The following is a 24818-nucleotide window of genomic DNA, read 5'->3' as shown; positions in this document are numbered from 1 at the left end:
TGAAATTATACATCGATGTTTTATACATCATAAGGAAGACTTGCGATAAGTCGACCTTGTTTATATCGGAATGATTTTATATCATTTTTATAAATTGACATTGATATATCAGAGTATGAAACTAAAATGCATTGATCATGAAAAATGTGATATTTTACCATGAATGTTTTCGGGTATGAATTTCCTAATGTTAAATATTGATGATATACTTTGCCATGGATGGATCGAATAAAATAGACTATATGCCCAAAGTAAGTCATTGAGGGACAGGGTATAGTTGGCATGCCATAGAGTAAAGCAGCTGCAGGTTTATATTAGCACTATAGTGTGTAAGGACACTACGTGCAACTTTATGTCTGGATTAGCACTATAGCGTAAGCTTAGTGTAGGTGGTGGGCACGACCTTATGTGTATTGTCCGGATTGGTGCATGTATTTTACTCGTATACCTAGGGTCCTCAAGGTTGAATATGGGCTATTGGCTATGGATTATGTTTTATTGGTTAATAAATGGTAACCATGCAAATAAACTTATGAGCTTACGGAATAATGGCAAGTATATTGAAAAAAAAGCTTACGAGCTTATGGAATTTAAATGGTAAGTATTTTGGTGAAAATAAGCTTATGAGCTTATGGGATAAAAGGTAAGAAATTTATATTATATTGATCTTGGTAAAATATTGAAGATGCTATTAGCATGGTTTTATGGCATTGGATTTGAAATCTAAATTCATGCATGAATTGTATTACACTATATATTGTTTTAATTGTCTCACTAAGTTTATACTTAGCGTGTGATGATTTTGCGTAGGTAAAAAGCAAAGAATAAAAATAAAGAGTTCAGATCGACAGCAAGCATCGAGAGGTATATTTAAATATCAGTAAGACATCCTACGATGGATTTTGATTTAGATAGTGGTATGTAATTTGATAATGTTAAATTTATTTTGTTGAATAAATTTTGGAAATTGTTATAGTGATGAAAGGTTAATTTTTATGAGATTTATATGAAATTTTCGAAAGTTATTGTAGCATGAACAGTAACCTCGTTTTTAAGCAAAAATTTCCAGTATGAAAAAGGGTACCGATTCCCCTGCTACATGGAATCGATTCCCCCACTGTTCACTGTTCACTATTCGGGTACTATTCACTATTCATAAATAAAAATATTTTGAAGTAAATTGGTTACAACGAAACGTAATTTTTATGATATGATAATTTTATAATATCATTTACTATCTTTAAAAATATATTTTAAATCGATTTTGAAAAGGTAATGGTTTTCGAGAATTCGGATAACATCTGTAATCTGTATAGGTATAATTATACGGGTTACGGGTGTTACATGAACATCTCCAAAGGTTAGAAAAGTATTTGCTTTCTATTTTTGAGCAATTTTCTTTGGATTTCAAGTTATGCTGTGAAATAGAAAATTGATCTATTCGAAAAATGCTATATTTTGGTACCTATTATACTTGCTCAACTTCCTTGATTTCAAAGAACCCAAATCTTAGGTAATTGTTCATGCTAGGGTTCATGAAATTGATGATGATTCTTGATGTTTTTGAGATTGTAGATTCATTTTCAAGCTTGAATTATGATTAAAACATGTTCAAACTTCCTATAAATGATCCTATGATTTTCAGTCAAATGAAGAAATTATAGAATTTTGTGTTTTGAGGAGAGTTGATTAAGGATTTAGTTTTAGAGATGTTGTAAGGTTGATTGGAAGTTGATTTCATGCTTGAATCGGATAAAAAATTGAGCAAAATCATGAAAACTTAGTTTTATAAGTTTAAAGCATTCAACCATAGGTTGTTTGAGTGAGAAAAATTATGGAAAAATTATATAAGGGATGGAAATAATGTAGGAAGTATTCTAAAAGCCTTAGAAAATTTAAGGACCATTATATAATTTTTAAAAAGTTGGGAGACTAATTCTGTAATTTTAAAAAGTTGTGAATGGTTGTGCAATTGCCTGATAGTTGATGTTGTATGCTAGAAATTGTTGTTTTAGAATTGAAATGAGTGTTTAGATGTGAATTATGACTATTTTTGGAGGTTATAAAAGTTTGGTGACTTAAGTGCCATATTCACATAGTTTGGGTGATTAAATGTAATTGTGCTTTTGGAAAAAGCACTTGGTTGGTAATAATTTCAACACAGGAATTTAGGTATTAAAAATTTAAGTGATAAAATGGCGAAGGACCATTTTGTGTAAATTGGAAAAGTTGATGCCAATATTAAAAGGAATTATGAACTGTTATGTATTTTGGTAGAAAATAAGTTTTAAGTATATTATGGATTTTGTTTTGGGGATATACTTATGTTAGTATAATACTAACATATGTATTGTTATGAAATTTTGATTATATACAGATCGTGATTGATTTGTGATCGAAGCTAGTTAAGTATAAAAAGGTTTATTTTGGATCATAGTGAGGCACATATTTTAGATATATAAAGTGTCAAGGTGAGTGCAATACATGCTTAACATTGTACATAGATGTTTTATACATCATCAGGAAGACTTACGAGAAGTCTACCTTGTTTATATCAGCATGATATTATGTCATTTTTATAACTTCGACATGACATTGATATGTCACAGTGTGAAATTATACTGCATTAATTGCGAATAATGTGATATTTTACCATGGATGTTATTTTGGGTATGAACTGCCCTAATGTTAAATATATGATCATATGATACCATGGATGAATGAATTAGACTATATACCCAACTAAGTCGTTGAAGGACAAGGTGTAGTTGGCATGCCATAGAGTATAACAGTTATAGGTTTATATTAGCACTATAGTGTGTAAGGGAACTAAGTGTATGGTGGGAACGACCTTATGTGTACATGGTGGGCACGACCTTATGTGTACTATGGTGGGCACAACCTTATGTGCAAGCACTACGGTGCATATATTACTCAAACACCCAGGGTCTTCACATGTTTACTTACGAGCTATAACTATTAGTAAAAATGATAATATTTAGATTATATTGTTTTGATTATGGTAAAATATTAGATATGCATGTAACATGATCTTATGGTATTTTGAATATGACATTAAATTTCATGCATGAGTTGTATTGCACTATTTATTGTTTTAATTGCATCACTAAGTATATACTTAGCATGAGATGATTTTCATGCGTAGGTAAAAAGCCAACAGTAGAGTAAAGAGTACAAAACACTCCAAGCATTACGGAATATACTACAATGTCAGTTAAACATCCTATGATGCAATTTTGACTTAGTTTAGTGGCATGTACTTACAAATGTCCTATTTAGCTCTGTTTAACTATTTTGAAAACTGGTTTGTAATGGATAAACTGAATCGTCTTATGTTATTTCAATAAGGATCATATGAACCAGTATTATTATTTTGAGTATACGTATTTGATTAAGATATATACATGTTTTAAATATAATTTAGTAGTTTTATTCGATATAATATTTTATATTATCTCTTATCATTTTAAGAAAATAAATTTTAAATAAATTTTGAATTGGAAAGACTCACTAATATGTTTAAATATTAGACCGAAGGTGAAACACTTAGTCTAATGAATCCTCGATCTAGCAGTTCTTGCCTTTGAGCCTTATACTCTTAACTCAATCGCAACCAATATTAATATTACACTAATGATGAATTCGCTTTTTCATAAATCACTAAAATTTCTAATTTCCCCGCATCTTTCTAAAATAATCGCTTCTTGAGATCATAAACATAACCATAGCGTAGAGACAACCAATCCTTGCTCAAAATGATCTAAAAATTATTAAATGACAATTCCATCAGATTAATCAGGAACATAAGCTCCTGAATCTTTATCGGACATTTACTATCTGTCTAACTAACACTTGCATCATGACCCATAGGTCTTCCGGCATAATAACACTTGTTATCGAGTCGAATTGAATATCTCTACTTTAGAATTCCTTATTTCTTTCCTAATGTAATATGTATCACTTTTTCAGATCCATAGAAACTATTCTCGAGACGTTGAAACATTTTCTATCTCAAATGAAAGCCTAAACATCTACGTCGTTCAATAAGAAAACTTGAAAAATTTGTAGCAATAACTTCATAGCAGTTAATGCTAAAATCACACTAGTAAACAAATTTACTTTTTTATTTCATTACGAACTTGATACTTTTCAAGTTCCTTATAATCAATCTCAATCTAAGCAATTATTCATTATAACATGTAATAGTTAGACAATCCATTTTCTTAAATTTACATTTTAAAGGTAACTCTATCAAGTCCATAAAACTTAACATCTATTCTCATTCAAACTCACAATCATTTTTGGGTCTTTTTGGGTCGATTTCAATCTTGGCCTTCCTTTTTGGGTCACGCGGATCTTTTTGGGTCGATTTCAATGTTGACCTTCCTTTCAACATTATCAATTTTCTTACCTTTATCCTTAGTTCCCGACATCTAACACAATACACATAGTAAAAACTTAAGTTAGTGAGGAGTGACATTAGTCATATCACATTGACGCCATATTAGTAACTTTGACATCCTAGTGGCATGTACACACTTTTCACATCAAATACACTCATTTTTGGTTGAGAATCGACTAAACTTGTAGCTTCGATACCAATAAATATAACACCCATTTCCCGTATACGTCCCCATACATGAGGCACATATGTCACATGACTTTGAAAACTTTTTCATACTTGAAAACCAGAAAAAAAATTTGTTTCCTTAAATAAAACAATTTAATAATATAGTTAATAAAACATTCTTCAAATACATATATATATGTAATAATGTTAAAATCCATTAAACAATAATTTATGTTTGAACATAATATAATACAACAACTAAATACCAAGTATCTTATCAGAATATCACCATAGATCTAAGTACATGCCAACTAGTAGTATCAAAATAAACATCTAGAGATGTCATAATGTTAGTGATGAGGCAATCCTTGATAGATGTCAACTACACCCCTCACTTCGATCGTACGCTATTACCTACGGGTAAAAATCAACACACGCTAAGTTTATACTTAATGATGTATAATAAAATAAGTAAGGTATTTCATAAACATGAGTAAACCATTATAATAACAAAATATGATTTATCGTATATAATACATAAAAGCTAATTTGATAAGCCATGTTTTCATCAAATAAACTGCTAAACAGTATTACGTATGCCTAGCATACTTATAAATCAGTATATTCTAAAATATCCATTCACAACCTAATGTATGACAAATGAGAATGAAAGGTACACAATAAAATGAAACTAACAATTTTTGGAATAGTAATCTCGTACGACTACCATCCTTGCACATATAGTGCCATAGTACTACTCCAAGGACACAAAATACTCTTACCATAGTACACAAAGAACTATTACAATATCATATTATTTATCGTATTATTATTGCATCCGTAACTCTCCATGTACTTGCAATAGTGATATAAGGTACTCCAACCTTGTTGATTGATTATGGATCTAGGAAGGAAGCAAAACAACCTATATAAGTGAATGGATCAAATAGATGGTTTGGTGGTAGTTGTAAAGGTGAAATGGCAGGCTATTTTATGGTAAGAAAAATGGTAGCGGAAGTATGTTGTTTGGCTAAGGTATGGTTGATGAAACAGTGGAAGTTGTGAGGATAGTATCTTAGAAATGACCAAGGAAGAACCAATGCTATAGAGAGCAAAGAGCCAGCCTTACAAATCCTTTCTAAGGGGTGGTAACAAGGACTTGGACCCACTATCTATATAGAGATAGGAACCACATGCATCAAAGGGAAATGGTTGACGCCACAAGTAATAAATTACATGATAAGTCGATAAAAGTCACAAGAAATAAGTAAAGAGAAATATCTCACTTTAATTGATGAAAAAGGTCTTATTACAAATGAAATAGGAAAGCCTATTTATAGTTTTTGAAGGGACTTGGCCGAATAGGTACATGTTGGTTCGGCAAGTCCTTGTGCCTTCCTAAAATGACATAATTTAATTAATAAATAACATGAATATATAGGTGCTAGTTCGGTCGAAGTGTAGGAACATGTCTCATGGTTGAATAGCACTTGAACCCATTCAAGTTATCGCCAAATTGGAGAGAAGGGAGTGCGTGACTGAATGGAAAGGTGGCATTTCATCTTGGCGCCTAAATGTAGACCACATGCAAGGCACATGGTTGCTGGTCATATGGCACACACATGGGAGTTATAGGAAACCTTGTGGTGCAGCCTTGTGCATAGAATGAAGGCTGGTCATGTGCATCATCTTGGTCATACATTGGTTGAAGGTGGGAAGCAACTAGGCGTAACTTAGCTTCATTCAACCTAGTAGTGAGCTAGCTATGTAAGTAAAGGATGATGTGTTGCAAGCATGCTAGTCGTAACTTGTCAAGCTCCATAGCATCTCCTTTAGCTATGTTCACCTACACTTGGCATCACTTGTAGCAACTTAACTTGACTTCAATTGGTTCATCCATCTAGGTTCAGCTACATGATATCTCCCTCAGTTGAGTTGAGCTTTCCATAAGTCTCCATGAGCTAAATATCCTTTGTGAGCTAATTGTGAGCTGCATATTGATGCCAAATGGTTTACCAAGCTACCATAATGTGTGTCATGCTCCAATGTACCTACATGTGCAAGGAAACAAGGTAATTCAATGGCATTGAGCTTGAACGAGCTAAATACCTTGTTGTCGTGCATGATCATGGTATTGTGAGCTATGATTTCATGTTATGAGCTAAATACATAATCATATAATATGTGTGAGCTAATGTATAAGGCCTAAAAGCTAAAATAAATGCATATGAGCTAATTAAATGAATGATAAGTATGCAATAATTATATAAATGTATTGAATTATGCTTAATATAAATGCAAGGCTTATTCTAACATACTTAACATATTTAAATAACATGGTGCATCTATTGTAAAGATGTGTTCATGCTAAGTTAATTATTAAGTACATAACTAGTAACGTTAACATGAGAAATATTAAAATAGCATATATGATTAAACTAATATAAAATAAATATAACATAGAAATGTTCAAGAATGCTCTCTTTGTATATGAAAATGTGCTTGCATCATCCTCCCTTCTTTAGGGCGATTTGTCCTCAAATCGAATCCTTGGATAGATTCACGTCTCTTTGCTAAAAGAAAGCATCCTTTGAATGAATGTGTTCTTCCAATAGGTACCCTTTCACAATATCTCCTTTTAGTCCTTTATTTGGAAAATAATTTACCAACAAGTACTTTTTGGGAATGATCTTCTTATAGGGATATCCCTTTTGGAAGTGACCTTTTATGTGGTTGGTCCTGAAAAGTAAGGATATATGAGGTTTCAAATGAAGGGGTACTTACCTTTTAAAGTCCAAGACCCTTGGTGAAGAGTTGTGACTTTGAATCCCAACCATCACTATTTTTCGTAGGAGACCCTTCATTTTCCAACATTGTGTCATCATGTTTCTTCATGAAGAAGTTTGGTTTCATGTTTCATTCTTCTTTATTCTTCACTGGTAGTTTGTCTTTACGCAATACTTGTACACTTTTTCGCATATGCAATTGATCTTGTTGTACTTTTTTAGGCATCGAAGGTACCAAACTCACCTTGCATCCTTCATGCTTAAATGAGTATTGGTTGTGGTAACAGTCATGAATGGCCCTTTTGTCATACTGCCATGGTCTACCAAGTAGAATGTGGCTAGCATGCACAGGGACAATGTCACAAAGTACCTCATCCTTGTACCTACCAACTGAAAAAGGAATTAGAACCTGTTTAGTAACGTTTAGCTCACCTCCTTCATTGAGCCATTGGAGTTTATATGGAGTGGGATGCTTTGATGTTGGCAAACCCAGTTTTTCAACCATGAGAGTGTTGGCTACGTTTGTGCAAGTCCCTCCATCGATAATCATTGTGCAAACCTTGTCCTTGACATGGCACCTTGTATGGAAAATGTTGTTTCTTTGTAGATCCTCTTGAGATGCTTTTGATTGTAGGCACCTTTTTAAAACAAACATTTCTCCATGGTCTGTATTCTCTTCTGATTCTTCGTCTTGGATTGCTTCAGGTTCTTCAGAATTTGAGACAATATCTCCATTGTCTAGTACCATCATAGCATTTCAGTTGGGACATTAATTGACAACATCTACTTTTCCAAAACTCTTGAAGTATTTGATGTCTATGGACCTCTCAAAAGTGTTGGCTTGCTTCTCTTTACCCTTGCTAGATTCACCCACTTGTATAGTTTTGGTTACCTCTACATGATCCTTTGCTTGTACTAGAGTTGGCTTCCAAAAAGTATTTGGCTCTTGTTTTCATTTGGTGGCCGAATTTGGACTACTCTAGTTGTACGTTTTTCTTTTAATCTGTCGTTCAATTTTCATGGCCATATGTACCATCTCCTCAATCTCTACATAATGCTGCAATTCAACAAGGTTAGCAATGTCATGATTTAAGCCATATAAAAACCTTGCCATGGTTGCTTCTCTGTCTTCATCAACATTGGCTCGAATCATGGCTATCTCCATCTCCTTGAAATATTCTTCAATGCTCTTGCTTCTTTGTTTAAGATTTTGTAGTTTATGATAAAGATCTTGGTGATAATGAGTAGGCACAAACCTTTTCCTCATAATGGCCTTCATTTATGCCCACGTAGTGATGGGGCGTTCACCATTTCGTCTTCTTGAACTCACCAATTGATCCCACAAAACTAGGGCATAGTTAACAAATTCCATAGCAACAAGCCTGACCTTCTTTTGCTTCGTATAGTTTTGACATTCTAAGATATGCTCGATCTTGATTACCCAATCAAGATAGGGTTCAGGATCAGTTCATCCTTGAAATGGTGGAATGATTACCTTAATGTTGCTGAAATTGTCATTCTGTTTTCGATGAACATCTCTTCTTGCTTCTGATATTACTTCAGTCTCCTCTTCATCAAATTCTTCTTCATTCTAAGAAGATTTATTCTCATGTTTCCCAAAGATGCTTCAAATTGATCCATACGTTCATGCAAAGGCTCCAATTCTAATTTCAATAATCTTGCCATTTCATGCATAATTGCTTGAGTTTGCAAGTTAGGGGATTTTTTTCAGGGTTTCATCGTGGACTCCGAGACATGATTAGTGAAATAAGAAAAGAAAAAGATGTGTAAAAGACCTTACCAGATAATACTCTCACAAAGCCTCACGAGCCACTCCAAGAAAACTTGAATGTCACTCAATCCGCTCGTGTTTGCACTCTAGGACTTTAAGGCTTTTACTCGTCCTCTTGTGATCTCACACACTCAAGCCTTTTTCCTCTCAATCCTTTTTTTCTCAAGTTCTAAATGACTTTACTCAAAATCGTATCATGTAAATTTTACTTGTTGTGTGTCGGTTGCTAAAAGGGTTAGTAGGAATGGAAAGCAAATAATAATAAAAATGGTGGCTTAGAAATAGAAATAAGAGAATAAAAGGGGTTACTTACTCAAGTCACTTCACAACCCTTCTATCACCACAATCAATTTAAAAGGCTTACTTGAATGGCTTGGTGATGAGACTTGTTGCTGAGTTCTTCAACTTTTCTTTATTTTTTTATTCTTTTTGAGTGCTTGAATTTTTCTTTTTTTGAGTGCTTCAATTTCTTTGTTGATTTATCTTGATTTGTTTCACTTGCATTTCACTTCCACTTCATTTTGTATTTTTGATTTTGTTGTTGTTGCACGTTACTTCTTCCACCAAAGCTCTTATTATCGCTTGATGTAAGGTACTCATACCTTGTTGATTGATTGTGGATTTAGGAAGAAAGCAAAAAACATGTATAAGTGAATGGCTCAAATAGATGGTTTGGTGGTAGATGTAAAGGTTAAATGGTAGGCTATTTGATGTTAAGAGAAATTGTAGCGGAAGTATGTTGTTTGACTAAGATATGGTTGATGAAACAATGGAAGTTGTGAGGATAATATCTTAGAAATGACCAAGGAAGAACAAATGATATAGAGGGAAAAGACCTAGCCTTACAAATCCTTTCTAAGGGGTAGTAACAAGGACATGGACCCACTATTTATATAGAGATAGGAACCACAAGTATCAAAGGGAAAGGGTTGACGCAACAAGTAATAAATTACTTGAGAAGTCGACAAAAGTCACAAGGACTTAAGTAAAGAGAAATGTCTCACTTTAATTGATGGAAAATGTCTGATTAGAAATGAAATAGGAAAGCCTATTTATAGTTTTTGAAGGGACTTGGCCGAATACGTACATCTTGGTTCGACCAACCCTTGTGCCTTCCCAAAATGACATAATTTAATTCATAAATAACATGAATAAATAGGTGTTTGTTTTGTTAAAGTTGGTGCCAAATTGGACAGAAGAGAGTGCTTGGCTGAATGGAAAGGTGGCCCTTCATATTGGCGCCTAAATAGAGACCACATGCAAGGCACATGGTTGATGGTCATGTGGCACGCACATGGGGGTTTTTAGGAAACCTTGTGGTATAACCTTGTGCATAGAATGAAGGCTGGTCATGTGCAACATCTTGGGCTACATTGGTTGAAGGTGGGCAGTAACTAGGCGTGACTTAACTTCATTCAAGCTAGTAGTGAGCTAGTTATGTAAGTAAAGGCTAATGTGTTGCAAGCATGCTAGTCGTGACTTCTCAAGCTCCCTAGCACTCCTATAGCTACGTTCACCTACACTTGGCATCACTTGTAGCAACTTGACTTCAATTGGTTCATCCAGCTAGGTTCAGCTACATGCTAGCTCCCTCAGCTGAGTTGAGCTTTCCATAAGTCTCCATTAGCTAAATTTCCTTTGTGAGCTAATTGTGAGTTGCATATTGATGCCAAATGGTCCACCAGCTACCATAATGTGTGTCATGCTCCAATGTACCTACATGTGGAAGGAAACAAGGTAATTCAATGGCATTGAGCTTGTACAAGCTAAATACCTTGCTGTCGTGCATGGTCATGGTATTGTGAGCTATGATTTCATGTTATGAGCTAAATATATAAGGCCAAAGAGCTAAAATGAATGCATATGAGCTAATTAAATGAATGATAAGTATGCTGTCATTATATAAATGTATTGAATTATGCTTAATATAAATACAAGACTAATTCTAACATACTTAACATATTTAAATAACAAGGTAAATGTAACCCCCTAGACCCGACCTATGCGTTTCGACTAAGTCTAGTGGATCACATTATGATTATTAAAGACATTTTCCGAAACCGTTATTCCATCAATATAAAATCACATTATAAATAAAATGAAATTATAAACAAATTATACTATCAAAATCCAACTCATAAATATAATACCAATAAGTAATAAATTAATTTAAAACATGTCTTCAAATTCAAAATCACAATAAACCAAACAGTAATAGCAAAAGAGTCATCATTATAAAATCTGATATTTTAAAATAAGGTCCATGTCACCAAAATAAAGTCAACTTGCAAAATACAAACAATACAATCTGATTTACTTCAAGAGATATGTTGATCCTCCAAGTTCTCGAACCGAGGTATCTAAGCAACAGTATCTGAAAGGGGAAAACATTTTCGAAAGGTGAGCTAGGTTCAGTGTGTCCCAACATTTCCATAAAATCACAATAGGTACAAATCATAGTCCAGTAAATCTCACAAATTCTTAAAAGAGTTTAACTTTTGAAAATCATAGTTTAAACCCTTTTCTGGTACACCATCAGTAGTTCCCAAAATTATTTTCCATATAGCTTACTTTATGCACATAGCAAAAAGAAAGCCGACTTAAGGATAGGCTATGAAGCTTTTATCCTTAAGCCCAAGTCAATAAGTCATATAGCTTACCCTAAGCACACAGCAAAGGAAAGCTAACCTAATGAAACATCTTGGGGCCCTCAAGAGTCACATTAAGCCCATTTAGCTTGATCAGAGCTATTCCATCGTAATTCAATTCCAAAATTCAATTGCACCGTGACATAAATTCCATAAATCCAAAAACATGGTAATAATATACCATTTCAAAACAAAAAATAGATAGCACCCACATTCCATAAATTGTCACATTAAATTGGTGCATCCATAAAACAATAACCAATGAATTCGGTGTACCACATATTAAAACCAATAAAGCAAATCAATAATCAGTAGGGAACACACCTCGACAATAGGTTCAAATAGCAAATCTACTGATTGATGGTTTCACCACGCTCTGCTACAGTTTTTGAATGGGTGAATATTGGCACACGTGGTTTAACTGATCTAGAAGAGTTGGGTTTAGCTATCGAACGATCTGGAGAGTCTCTTGTACCTTCAAACAATAATAATTTATCAGCCCCAAATCTTACTTAATTGTTCAAAGCTAAAATTCTTAAGTATATAAGCATTTTCCAGGTTGACTTTCAATTTGGAAGGTTTCGAGTCTGAATTTGTCCAAACGGACTGCGGAATCAGAATAAGGACATCGAAAAACATAAAGTATGACTTTTTGAAAATTCAAATTCTTGGTCAAAGTCAAAGTCAACCACTTTGACCATTGATTTAGAGGCCTTCGTGTTCGAATTCGACGAAACGTACAGTGGAAACGGATTCGGCACGTCGAAAACTATCAGGATAGGTATACTCGGAAAAGATTAACGGTCGTTTAATGCTCAATCAAAGCCATTTTAAGTTTTGGTCAAAGGAAGTCAACGGTCAACGGTCGGGTCGGGTCAACGGTCGGGTCGGGTCAGACTGGTTCAGACCTGTCAAACCGATTTGAACCGGTCGGAACCAGTTGAAAACCGGTCAAACTGATTTTCCAGCAGCTCACTCTCCTTGCGGCGGCGCGTGTGGCGCGTGAGGACTCCTCTGGTGGCCTAAAAATTTCGGAAAAATTTCTAAAAATTATTTTGAGCGATTTCGAGATACTTACAACGATCAATTCAAATTTTTGAACGGCAGAGAGCTCAAATTTCAACTCGGCCGAATCTTTGACTGCTCCACCTCCTCACGCGCCGCCATCGACGGCGAACAAAGTTGACACCGGCGGACTTGAAACGGCACAAGGAACACGATGGTGCAGGAGGTGTCGAAAACCGATCAACGATCGGAGATGAATTTAATATTTTCTCGGCGGTAGTGCTAAATAAACGTCGAGACTTTGACTCGAAATTCACGTCGTTTGGTAGCGTTTCGCTAAAATTAATTTACTAGGTTTTGTTCACGGGTCGAAGATGAACACGACGGTGGTTTCAATTTTACGATTGGAGGTCGAACGACTTTAGAATCGAACTTGGAAGTAAGTGTGCGGGAGGAGAAAAACTTAAGCAATTTAACATTTGTGGTTTCTGATTTGAAACCATAAACACGATTAAATCACCAAAGTTGCCGACACTTTTAGAATAAATTTAGGGCTTGGTCCCTAAATTTCCTTTAACTCTAAAACAAGCTCCAAGTTTTAAAATCTTTCAATTTAGTCCCCAAAAATTTACCAATTTTCACAATTAACCTCTAATTTCAATTTAATATTATTCTAAATTTTTCCGGGTTGTTACAATTCTCCCCCTCTACAAGAAATTTCTTCCTCGAAATTTACCTTATGAAAATAGATGAGGAAATTGAGTCTCCATTGACTCCAATGTCTCCCAAGTAGCTTTTGAGGGGCTACGATTACTCTACTGAACTTTGACCATTGGAATGCGCCTATTCCGAAGAACTCGCTTATCTCTTTCTAAGATCTGAATGGGCTCCTCTTCATATGAAAAATCAGGTCTCAGCTCTACTTCTTCAACCTGAATAATGTTACCTGGATCTGGATGGTATCTGCTCAACATTGATACATGAAAGACATCATTAATACGACTTAGCTCAGAAGGCAACTCAAGCTGATATGCAACAGGTCCTACCCTCTTCAAGATACAAAATGGTCAAATAAATCTTGGACTCAATTTACCCTTACGCCCAAATCTCAATACTTTCTTCCAGGGTGAAACTTTCAAAAAGACCTGATCTCCAACCTCAAACTGTATATCCTTCCTCCTTTGATCTGCATAATATTTCTACCTATCAAATGCCTCTTTCAGACGGTCACGGATTAATCTGACTGTGTCCTCCATCTCACGCACTAACTCAGATCCCAACGTTTTCCTATCATGCAACTCAGTCCAACAGATCAGAGTGCGATATTTATGCCCATTGAGTGCTTCATAGGGTGCCATACGAATGCTGGTCTGATAACTGTCATTGTAAGCAAATTCAGCCAACGGCAAAAAGTTCTCCCAACTACCATGAAAATCGATTACGCAACCCTGCAACATATCCTCCATAATCTTACTCTCTCAGATTGACCATCAGTTTGTGGATGAAAGGATGCACTATAATCCAATCTTGTTCCCAAAGTCGTATGTAACGCCTTCAAAAATCTCGAAGTAAATCTCGGATCTCGATCAGAAAAAATAGACAATGGAACACCATGCAATCTAACAATTACTGAAATATACAATCTTGCCAGCTTGTCCAAAGTATAATTTACTCGCACAAGAATGAAGTGAGCTGACTTTGTAAGTCTGTCAACAATCACCCAAACTGAATCTTTTTTTGAAGGAGTCATAGGTAAACCAGTAACAAAATCCATAGTAATACGCTCCCATTTCCATTCAGGAATCTTGATAGGTTGTAACAAACCTGATGGATGTTGATGTTCCACCTTAACTTGCTGACAAGTCAAACACCTCGCCACAAAATTCGAGATGTCCTTCTTCATGCCGACCCAATGATACCTCTCTCTCAAATTCCTTACATCTTATCTCCACTGGGGTTCATAGCATATGGACTACTATGAGCCTCCGTGAGGATAGTCTGCCTCAACTCAGCATCATCCGGCACACAATACCGACCTTTGAAGCATAAAACTTCATCCTGATCAAGGGTGTAATCTGAGCTTGTCCATTGCTCTACTTGCTCAAAGATGGAAAGCAAGGAGCTATCAAGGGGCTGCTTAGCTTTGATCTCATCAACCAAGGTCGGCTTAACTTGTAATTCTGCTAACAGAGTGCCATCGTCATATAAATTCATCCTGGCCATTAAAGATCTCAACTATGTTACTGTCTTTCGACTCAAAGCATCCGCTACAATATTAGCTTTACCAGGGTGATAATCAATCACGCAATCATAATCCTTTAGAAGCTCTAGCCAGCGTCGCTGTCTCAAATTAAGCTCATTCTGGGTCAGAAGATACTTTAAACTCTTATGATCCGTGAAAATGTAACACTTCTCTCCATAAAGATAGTGTCTCCAAATCTTCAAGGCAAAAATCACTACTGCTAAGTCCAAATCATGAGTAGGATAATTACACTCATGCGGTCGCAGCTGACGGGATGCATAAGCCACCACCTTACCTTCCTGCATTAGAACACAACCGAGCCCTGAGTGTGACGTATCACTATACACTGTAAAATCCTTTCCGGACTCTGGTTGCATCAACACTGGTGCTTGAGTCAATACTACCTTTAATTTCTCAAAGCTCTCCTGTTGTGCCTCACCCCAGTCAAACGGCACATTCTTCCTTAACAACTTTGTCAAAGGAGAAGCAATGATCGAGAAGCCCTCAACAAAACGTCTATAATAACCAGTCAAGCCCAAGAAACTGCGGATTTCAGAGATATTCTTGGGTCGTTTCCAATTCACAATAGCCTCGATCTTGCTTGGATCGACCTGAATACCTCGCGCAGAAATAATATGCCCCAGAAACGACACTTCTTGAAGCCAAAATTCACACTTGCTTAGTTTGGCATATACACGATGATCTCTCAAAGTCCACAGAACGATTTTCAAATGCTCGTCATGCTTTGCCTCAATACGAGAATAGATCAGAATATCATCAATAAAGACCACCACAAATTGATCCAAATATGGTCGGAACACCCGATTCATCAAATCCATGAAAGATGCAGGAGCATTCATCAAACCAAAAGGCATCATTAAGAATTCATAATGACCATATCAAGTGTGAATGGCCGTCTTGGCAACATCAGATCCTTTAACTTTCAATTGATAATAACCCGAACGAAGATCAATCTTAGAGAATACAGTAGCTCCTCGCAACTGATCAAATAAGTCATCAATCCTGGGTAGTGGATATTTATTCTTGACCGTCATCTGATTCAACTTCCTATAGTCAATACATAATCTTAGCGACCCATCCTTCTTTTTCACGAACAGAACTGGAGCTCCCCATGGTGAAGTACTATGTCGAATAAATCCTCGATCGAATAATTCTTGCAATTGGACCTTCAACTCCTTAAGTTCTTTTGGAGCCATGCGATAAGGTGCCATAGAAATAGGTCCAGATCCCGGATAAGTGTCTATCTCGAACTCTACCTCTCTATCAGGAGGTAAACCAAGCAACTCCTCTGGAAAGACATCAGGAAACTCACTAACTGTACGGATCTCTTCGATCGTGGACAATGAACCTTTAGTGTTCAAAATACATGCAATGAAAGTCTCATACCCCTTCCGTATCATACGATCAATTCCCATCACTGAAACTATATTGGAGAGATAGCCACGCCATTCACCAATTAACACAACGGTCCGACCATCTGAAGTCTTTAGAGTAGCCCGCTTGTATTCGCAAAATAGATTTACCTTGTGTTTATTCAACCAATCCATCCCAAGAATTAGATCGAACTCCTCTAAAGGAAGTTCCATAAGATCAGCGAGAAAAATTTCTCCCTGAACATCGAGAGGACAACATCGAAATACTTTATTCACTAATACAGCTTGTCCTACTGGACTCGTAACTGTAACCGTATTTTCAGTGTTCTCGATCGGAATCTGAAGGTTTCGAGATACCGAGCTCGATACATAGGAGTGAGTGGAGCCATTGTCCAGTAATGTAAAGTATGGGATAGAATAAATAGTAAATGTACTTGCAATAACCTCAGGCTCATCTTTGTCATCCCGACATCTAGTGGCATAAACCAAATCTGGCTGTCTAGCCTCATAAGCTGTTGGCCCTCTATTTTGCTGAGGTCGGGCTCTACTGTCTGTCCTGGATGCTTATCCTCGAGTATTTCCTTGACTACGATCTCTAATTGGAGTATGTACTGTAGTCTGCAAACGCACAGGAGTCTGGGTAGCGGTCTGCTCAAACGAAGCTAACTGAGGATAATCCCTCCGATAATGACCACTAGATCCACACTGATAGCAAAGACCCATCTTCTTACGACACTCTCCTGTGTGTTGTTTACCAAAATACTCACAAAGGGGCCCATTATAATATGACGAGGAACCGCCTCGACTGACAGCTAAAGGGGCCAAAGTACGAGTCCTCTTCCCGGACTGTGCTGATGACTTAACAGGGCCTGAAAATTTCTTAGATCGTTCTTGATCAACACGCTCTCTACCAGATGCTAAAGCCTCCACCTCTTTCGCATCTTTGGCTCTGCCCACCAGTACATCAAATATCTCATCCTGATGGGTTACAACTTGCCTACGCAGCTCGTATCTGAGTCCAAGGGCAAATTTACGACATCGATCTCTCTCCGTAGGTACCATACTGAATCCATACTTCAGCAACTTCAGGAACTCGATCTCATATTCAAAAACAGTCATGTCTCCCTGAACCAGGTCTTGAAACTGTTGTCGTCTCTGAGCTAAGTAGCGTTCTCGCAGAAAACGGCTCCGAAAGCGATCCTAAAAGAAATTCCAGGTCAAACGATCGGTAGGAAAACTACTGGTCACTGACTCCCACCAAGTGTAGGCATTGCCATCTAACATCGCCACAGCACCCTCATATCTCTTAGTTGAGTCTAAACCCAACTGATACATGCGTCTCTCTATATCCTGGAGCCAATCCTCAGCTTCAGTAGGAGCTCCACCAATCTGTCCCCCAAAATTTATAACTCCATTAGCAATCAAAGTCTGCGAAATAGGAACCTATGATACAACACCAGTAGCTCTGACTGCTCCCTGTATCAACTGCAGAAATTGTCAACCAAAATTCTCATACAAAGCAACTCCGGTAGACTCTGACTCAATATCGGTCGCTCCTATGATCGGTGTAGTCATGCCAATACCAGCGGCAGGAGGCAGATTCGTTGGGGTCGTAGGAGCAGGATCACCTATCGGAGGTGGGGGATCTACCCGTATCTCATCAATCGGATCTGCAAATCTAGCCCCTCGACCTTGTCCACGGCAAGTTCAACGACCACGTCTAGCACTCATTTTGATGGATCTCAAGTTTACTACAGAAGATAAAACTTAGGGTTAGATAAGCACTTGGAGTCTCGAACACAATTTAAAAATCTTAATAATTTTGTGACATGGCCTTTGTAACTTGTTTTGTAAAATATTTCAAAACCGTATTTTCAATATGGACTCATACACGGTCTGAGGGTTAAAAACCAAAAGCTCTGATACCAATAAATGTAACCCCCTAGACCCGGCCTATGCGTTTCGACTAAGTCTAGTGGATCACATTATGATTATTAAAGACATTTTCCGAAACCATTATTCCATCAATATAAAATCACATTATAAATAACATGAAATTATAAACAAATTATACTATCAAAATCCAACTCGTAAATATAGTACCAATAAGTAATAAATTAATTTAAAACATGTCTTCAAATTCAAAATCACAATAAACCAAACAATAATAGCAAAAGAGTCATCATTATAAAATCCGAAATTTTAAAATAAGGTCCATGTCACCAAAATAAAGTCAACTTGCAAAATACAAACATTACAATCTGATTTACTTCAAGAGATATGTTGATCCTCCAAGTGCTCGAACCGAGGTATCTAACCAACAGTATCTAAAAGGGGGAAAACATTTTTGAAAGGTGAGCTAGGCTCAGTGTGTCCCAACATTTCCATAAAATCAGAATAGGTACAAATCATAGTCCAGTAAATCTCACAAATTCGTAAAAGAGTTTAACTTTTGAAAATCATAATTTAAACCCTTTTCTGGTACACCATCAGTAGTTCCCAAAATTATTTTCCATATAGCTTACTTTATGCACATAGCAAAAAGAAAGCCGACTTAAGGATAGGCTATGAAGCTTGTATCCTTAAGCCCAAGTCAATAAGTCCATATAGCTTACCCTAAGCACACAGCAAAGGAAAGCCGACCTAATGAAACATCTTGGGGCCCTCAAGAGTCACATTAAGCCCATTTAGCTTGATTAGAGCTATTCCATCGTAATTCAATTCCAAAATTCAATTACACCGTGACATAAATTCCATAAATCCAAAAACATGGTAATCATATACCATTTCAAAACAAAAATTAGATAGCAGCCATATTCCATAAATTGTCACATTAAATTGGTGCATCCATAAAACAATAACCAATGAATTCGGTGTACCATATATTAAAACCAATAAAACAGTTCAGTAATAAGTAGGGAACAAACCTCGACAATAGGTTCAAATAGCAAATCTACTCATTGCTGGTTTCACCACGCTCTGCTACAGTTTTCGAACGGGTGAATACTGGCACACGTGGTTTAACTGATCTAGAAGAGTTGGGTTGAGCTATCGAACGATATGAAGAGTCTCTTGTACCTTTAAACAATAATAATTTATCAACCCCAAATCTTACTTAATTGTTCAAAGCTAAAATTCTTAAGTATATAAGCATTTTCCGAGTTTGACTTTCAATTTGGAAGGTTTCGAGTGTGCATTTGGCCAAACGGACAGTGGAAACGGATTCGGCACTTCAAAAACTATCAGGATAGGTATACTCAGAAACGATTAACGGTCGTTTAATGCTCGGTCAAAGCCATTTTAAGTTTTGGTCAAAGGAAGTCAACGGTCAACGGTTAACGGTCGGGTCGGGTAACGGTCGGGTCGGGTTAGGTCAGTAGGGTCGGGTCAGGTCAGACCGGTCAAACTGGGTCGGGTCGCGTGTGGCGCGTGAGGACTCCTCCGGTGGCCCAAAAATTCCGGAAAAATTTCTAAAAATTATTTTGAGCGATTTCGAGATACTTACAACGATCGGTTCAAATTTTTGAACGGCGGAGAGCTTGAATTTTAACTCGGCCGAATCTTTGACTGCTCCACCTCCCCACGCGCCGCCGTCGACGGTGAACAAAGTTGACACCGGTGGACTCGAAACGGCACAAAGAACACGATGGTGCAGGAGGTCTCAAAAACCGATCAACGATTGGAGATGAATTTAAGATTTTCTCGGCGGTAGTGCTAAATAAACGTCGAGACTTTGACTCAAAATTCACGTCGTTTGGCAGCGTTTCGCTATAATTGATTTACTGGGTTTTGTTCACGGGTCGAAGATGAACACGACGGTGGTTTCAATTTTACGATTGGAGGTCGAACGACTTCATAATCGGACTTGGAAGTAAGCGTACGGGAGGAGAAAAACTTAAGCAATTTAACATTTGTGGTTTCTGATTTGAAACCAGAAACACGCTTAAATCACCAAAGTTGCCGACACTTTTAGGATAAATTTAGGGCTTGGTCCCTGAATTTCCTTTAACTCTAAAACAAGCTCCAAGTTTTAAAATCTTTCAATTTAGTCCCCAAAAATTTCCTAATTTTCAGAATTAACCTCCAATTTCAATTTAATATTATTCTAAATTTTTCCGGGTTGTTACAGTACATATATTGTAAAGATGTGTTCATGCTAAGTTATTTATTAACTACATAACTATAACCTTAACATGAGAAGTATTATAATATCATATATGATTAAACTAATATAAAGTAAATATAACATAGAAATGTTCAAGAATACTCCCTTTGTATGTGAAAACGTGCTTGCATCAAGTAGGCTTTAAAATCTAAATCGCAGGTTAAACATTTATTCCAACCCATCAATAAACAATAATTTGTATGGAACACATCCATTCGTTTTAGAGCAATTCATACCCTAAAATTATTTATAAAAATCATTTTCATAAACTTTATGAAAATATTTCAAAATACGATAAAACATGTTTTTTTATAAAAACGTTCGAGGTTTACTCATCGCAAGTCATCCTCATATCATATAAGTACATAATAAATGCATTCACCTGGTATGCCTCACTTTTATGTCTTACTGTAGTCCGATTATTCTGTAACTTTTTCCTTTCCTTTTTTGTTTGCTTATCTCACGAATTTGATTGCAATCTTCACAAGCATCCATAATCACACACACAAATATAAAATACAATGTTAGTATCCTTACTAACATTTATACAAAATAATAATATTTAAAAGTACCGTTATTTCTGATTTTTTTAAAATTCATCTTAACTTTTCCTTTTTATTCAAAATGGGCCCTTGTCATAAATTGTTCAGTTTCAGCCCAAATAAGCCCAATAATTTCTAGCATAAACTTAAATCACAATATCTTAACAATACCATAATTACCACTTAAGCCACTAACTTTCTCAATATTCACCGTTTTGTAATTAAGCTTTGCCAATTCCAAAATGGCTTAATTTCACATTCTAAATTCAATTTTAACCCTAAAACTATAATTTCCAATATTGTACATAAATTATCCAGTAATTCCATAATCATCCCATAACTTTTAAAAATTACCAAATAGATTCCTTAACTTTTGACAAATTACACTATGGTTGAAAAAATTTCTATGGCTTGTAGAACCTTCCAAATATAATTTCTAAGCCATGGAAATTTTTCTAAAATTTTTTCCAACCCTTTTACCTCATGACCAATTGTTTTAGAGCTACACTTCTCATGATTTTCACTTGATTCAAGCATGAAACTAACCTTTATTCAACTCTTCAAGACCTCTAGAATTAAACCCCTCACTTAATTTCATCAAAATACATCTTTCCCCAAAACATAGGGTTTGGCCGATATCAACATAGACATATATAGCCATGTACAAGTGATTTTAAATAAAAAATCATATTTGAATAAGATTCTACAGCATCAAAAAGATCAAAATCCTTCATCAATTTTCTAAACCCTAATGTGCAGAAAACCCTTAAAATTGGGATCTTTGAACACAAGCAAGATTAGCATGCAATATTGGTAACAAATGATAGTGTTTTTCGCGTAGAACAATTTTCTATTTCACGATATAATCCAAAATCCAAAGGAAATTGCTCAAAAATCAAAAAGAAATTTTCTCTTACATTACGATGGAGTTCACAGAAATGATGACTGGAAAATAGCAATCTACATGAAATTTTCCTTTAATTTCATGTTAATTTATCTTTAATTTAAGCTTAACTAAATAAAATATTCATTTAATGAGAAATGTTCATTTTGCCATTAACGAAAATTGATAATTACCTTAATACCAAGCCACATAAACCATATCATCTTCCAAAGTCAGATGAACAAATTATTTTACCCTTTTTACAATTTTACCAAGCAATTTTCCAAAAATTGCAATATTGCCACTTTAATCCAACGATATAAATTTAACATGGAAATAAATATTCAAATCCAATGATACATATTATTTTTAATCATTTTAACATATGGAAATAATATTTTAAGCCTAATTTATCATCCTTAAAATTTTCCTGAAATTTCAATTCGATTCGATTTCCCGAATTTTCCTCAAACTTCATTGCTTTAAAACTTTTAATAGATAACCCATATTAAAATTATGATTCCCTCAGAAACTTTATTACTGAGATAAATTATTTTTTATGAGGCCAAAATGTAACTTTTTAAAAAAATTTATCACTTTGCTCCCTAAACTTTTCTAATATTTATACTTTGGTCACTAAACTTTCAAAATATATAGTTTGGTCACTAACTAAATCCATTTATGGAATAAAATTCTTATTAGGAAAAATTACAACTTAGGTCCTTAAACGTTTCCCAGTTTTCTACTTTGACCATCAAACTTTCAAAATTTATAATTTGGTCACTATCCAAAAATTTGGGGTATTACAATTCGCCCCCTTAAATAAAATTCGTCCTCAAATTTTAAGACTTTATGCTTTTACCGAAGAACTTTAACTAGATGAATCGTCTTGCTACACAGTTCTTTGATTTGTTTAGGCCAAGATCAGTACTGGTTCTGCTTAATAAGTCAAATCTGGTCGAATCTCAATTTCCTCTGATGCAATGACATGTAAAGGATCCGATCGATACTTTCTAAGCATTGACACATGAAAAACATTGTGAACTTTTTCTAACTCCGGAGGTAATGCTAACTGATAAGCTACAGGTCCGACTCTCTTTAAGATCTCATAAGGCCTAATGAATCTTGGATTCAACTTTCCTTTACATCCAAACCACAATACTATCTTCCAAAGTGATATCCTGAGAAATACTTAATCACTCACTTGATATTCAATCTCTTTTCCCTTCAGGTCTGCATAATACTTTTGTCGTACGGAAGCGATCTTGATATTATCTTGAATGAACCCTTTTTAATTTACATTTCTTTAATGAAATCAAGACAAACTAGATCTTGATCTTTAAGATCAAACCAATTTAATGATGTTCGACACTTTCTGCAACAAAGAGCTTCATAAGAGGCCATCTTGATGCTAGACTGATAATTGTTATGACAAGAAAATTCTACTAAATGAAAATACATTTCCCATGATCCCTTAAACTGTAAATACACATACCCTTAGCATATCTTCCAATATTTGAATAGTCCGCTCTGACTGACCATCTGTCTAGGAGTGATAAGCCATACAGAAATTCAATCGAGTTCCCACGGCCTTGTGCATTAAAATCCAAAATTTCGAAGTAAACCTTGGATTTCTATCATATATTGTCGATACAGGCACTCTATGCAGCCGAACTATCTCTTTTATGTATAACTCATCATATTTATCTATCGAATAATATGTTCGTCCAAAAATGAAAGTGTGTTGTATAGGTCAATCCATCAACAATAACCTATATTGAGTCTTTTTGGCTAGGTGTCAAAGATAGCCTTGTAACAAAGTCCACAGTGACTCGTTCCCCTTTTCATTCAGTAATTGAGATCGGTTGTAACAATTCAGAAGACACTTGATGTTCAATTTTCACCTATTAACATGTCAGACAGTTTGCCACAATTTTTATGATAGCTCATTTCATACCAGGCCACCAACATCGATTCTTTATGTATTGATACATCTTATTTCCACCTAAATTCATAGTCAAAAGACTATAATGCCTCAAAACGAATATATGTCTTTAGTTCTTCATCATTGGAAATACAAAGTCTCCAACGATAGTATAAACATCCGTCGGACCTGACCTCAAAGTCCTTAATCTCGATATTTTCTACAAAGTGCAAACTTTTCCAAGCATCTCCCGTATTTCCTTTTTATCTCTTTTATCCGATCTAGAAGCATCTACTTTATCTTTAATTCAACCAACAGTGCGTCATTTTCCTTCAACAATAGTCGCACATCCATAGCTTGGAAAGCTGCAAAAGTTTTCCTACTAAGTGCTTCTACAACAACATTTACCTTCCTTGGGTGATAATTAATGATAAAATCATATTCCTTTTAAATAAAAAAATGCTAAGTGGATTTTCAACGGCAAAGTGTCCCATGAGTTCCCCTTCGTGTGCTTCTTTGGTAAGTACTTCTCGTATGGAGCCTTGTGGAATGCAATGTCTCCCTTCTTTAAAAAGATAGCCATCATGCTGGTAGTATTTGTCATGAGCACCTATTTCACACAATTGATACGTTCTCCAAAGTCTAAGTCAATAGCATATTACTCTTTGATGAAACAACATCAACCACAATGTTATATTTTTATTTCTTATAGTGTATAACATAGGGAAAAGACTCAAGGAATTCAACCCATTTGGGGTGCCTCTTTTTGAGCTTGTGTTGTCCTTTGATGTTCTTTAATGCCTCTTGATCAATATAGATGACAAATTCCCTTGGTAACAGATAGTG

Source organism: Hibiscus syriacus, unplaced genomic scaffold (assembly GCF_006381635.1).
Source record: "Hibiscus syriacus cultivar Baekdansim isolate YM2019G1 unplaced genomic scaffold, ASM638163v2 tig00110029_pilon, whole genome shotgun sequence".
Taxonomy (NCBI): domain Eukaryota; kingdom Viridiplantae; phylum Streptophyta; class Magnoliopsida; order Malvales; family Malvaceae; genus Hibiscus; species Hibiscus syriacus.
Note: the sequence above shows the minus strand (reverse complement) of the source record.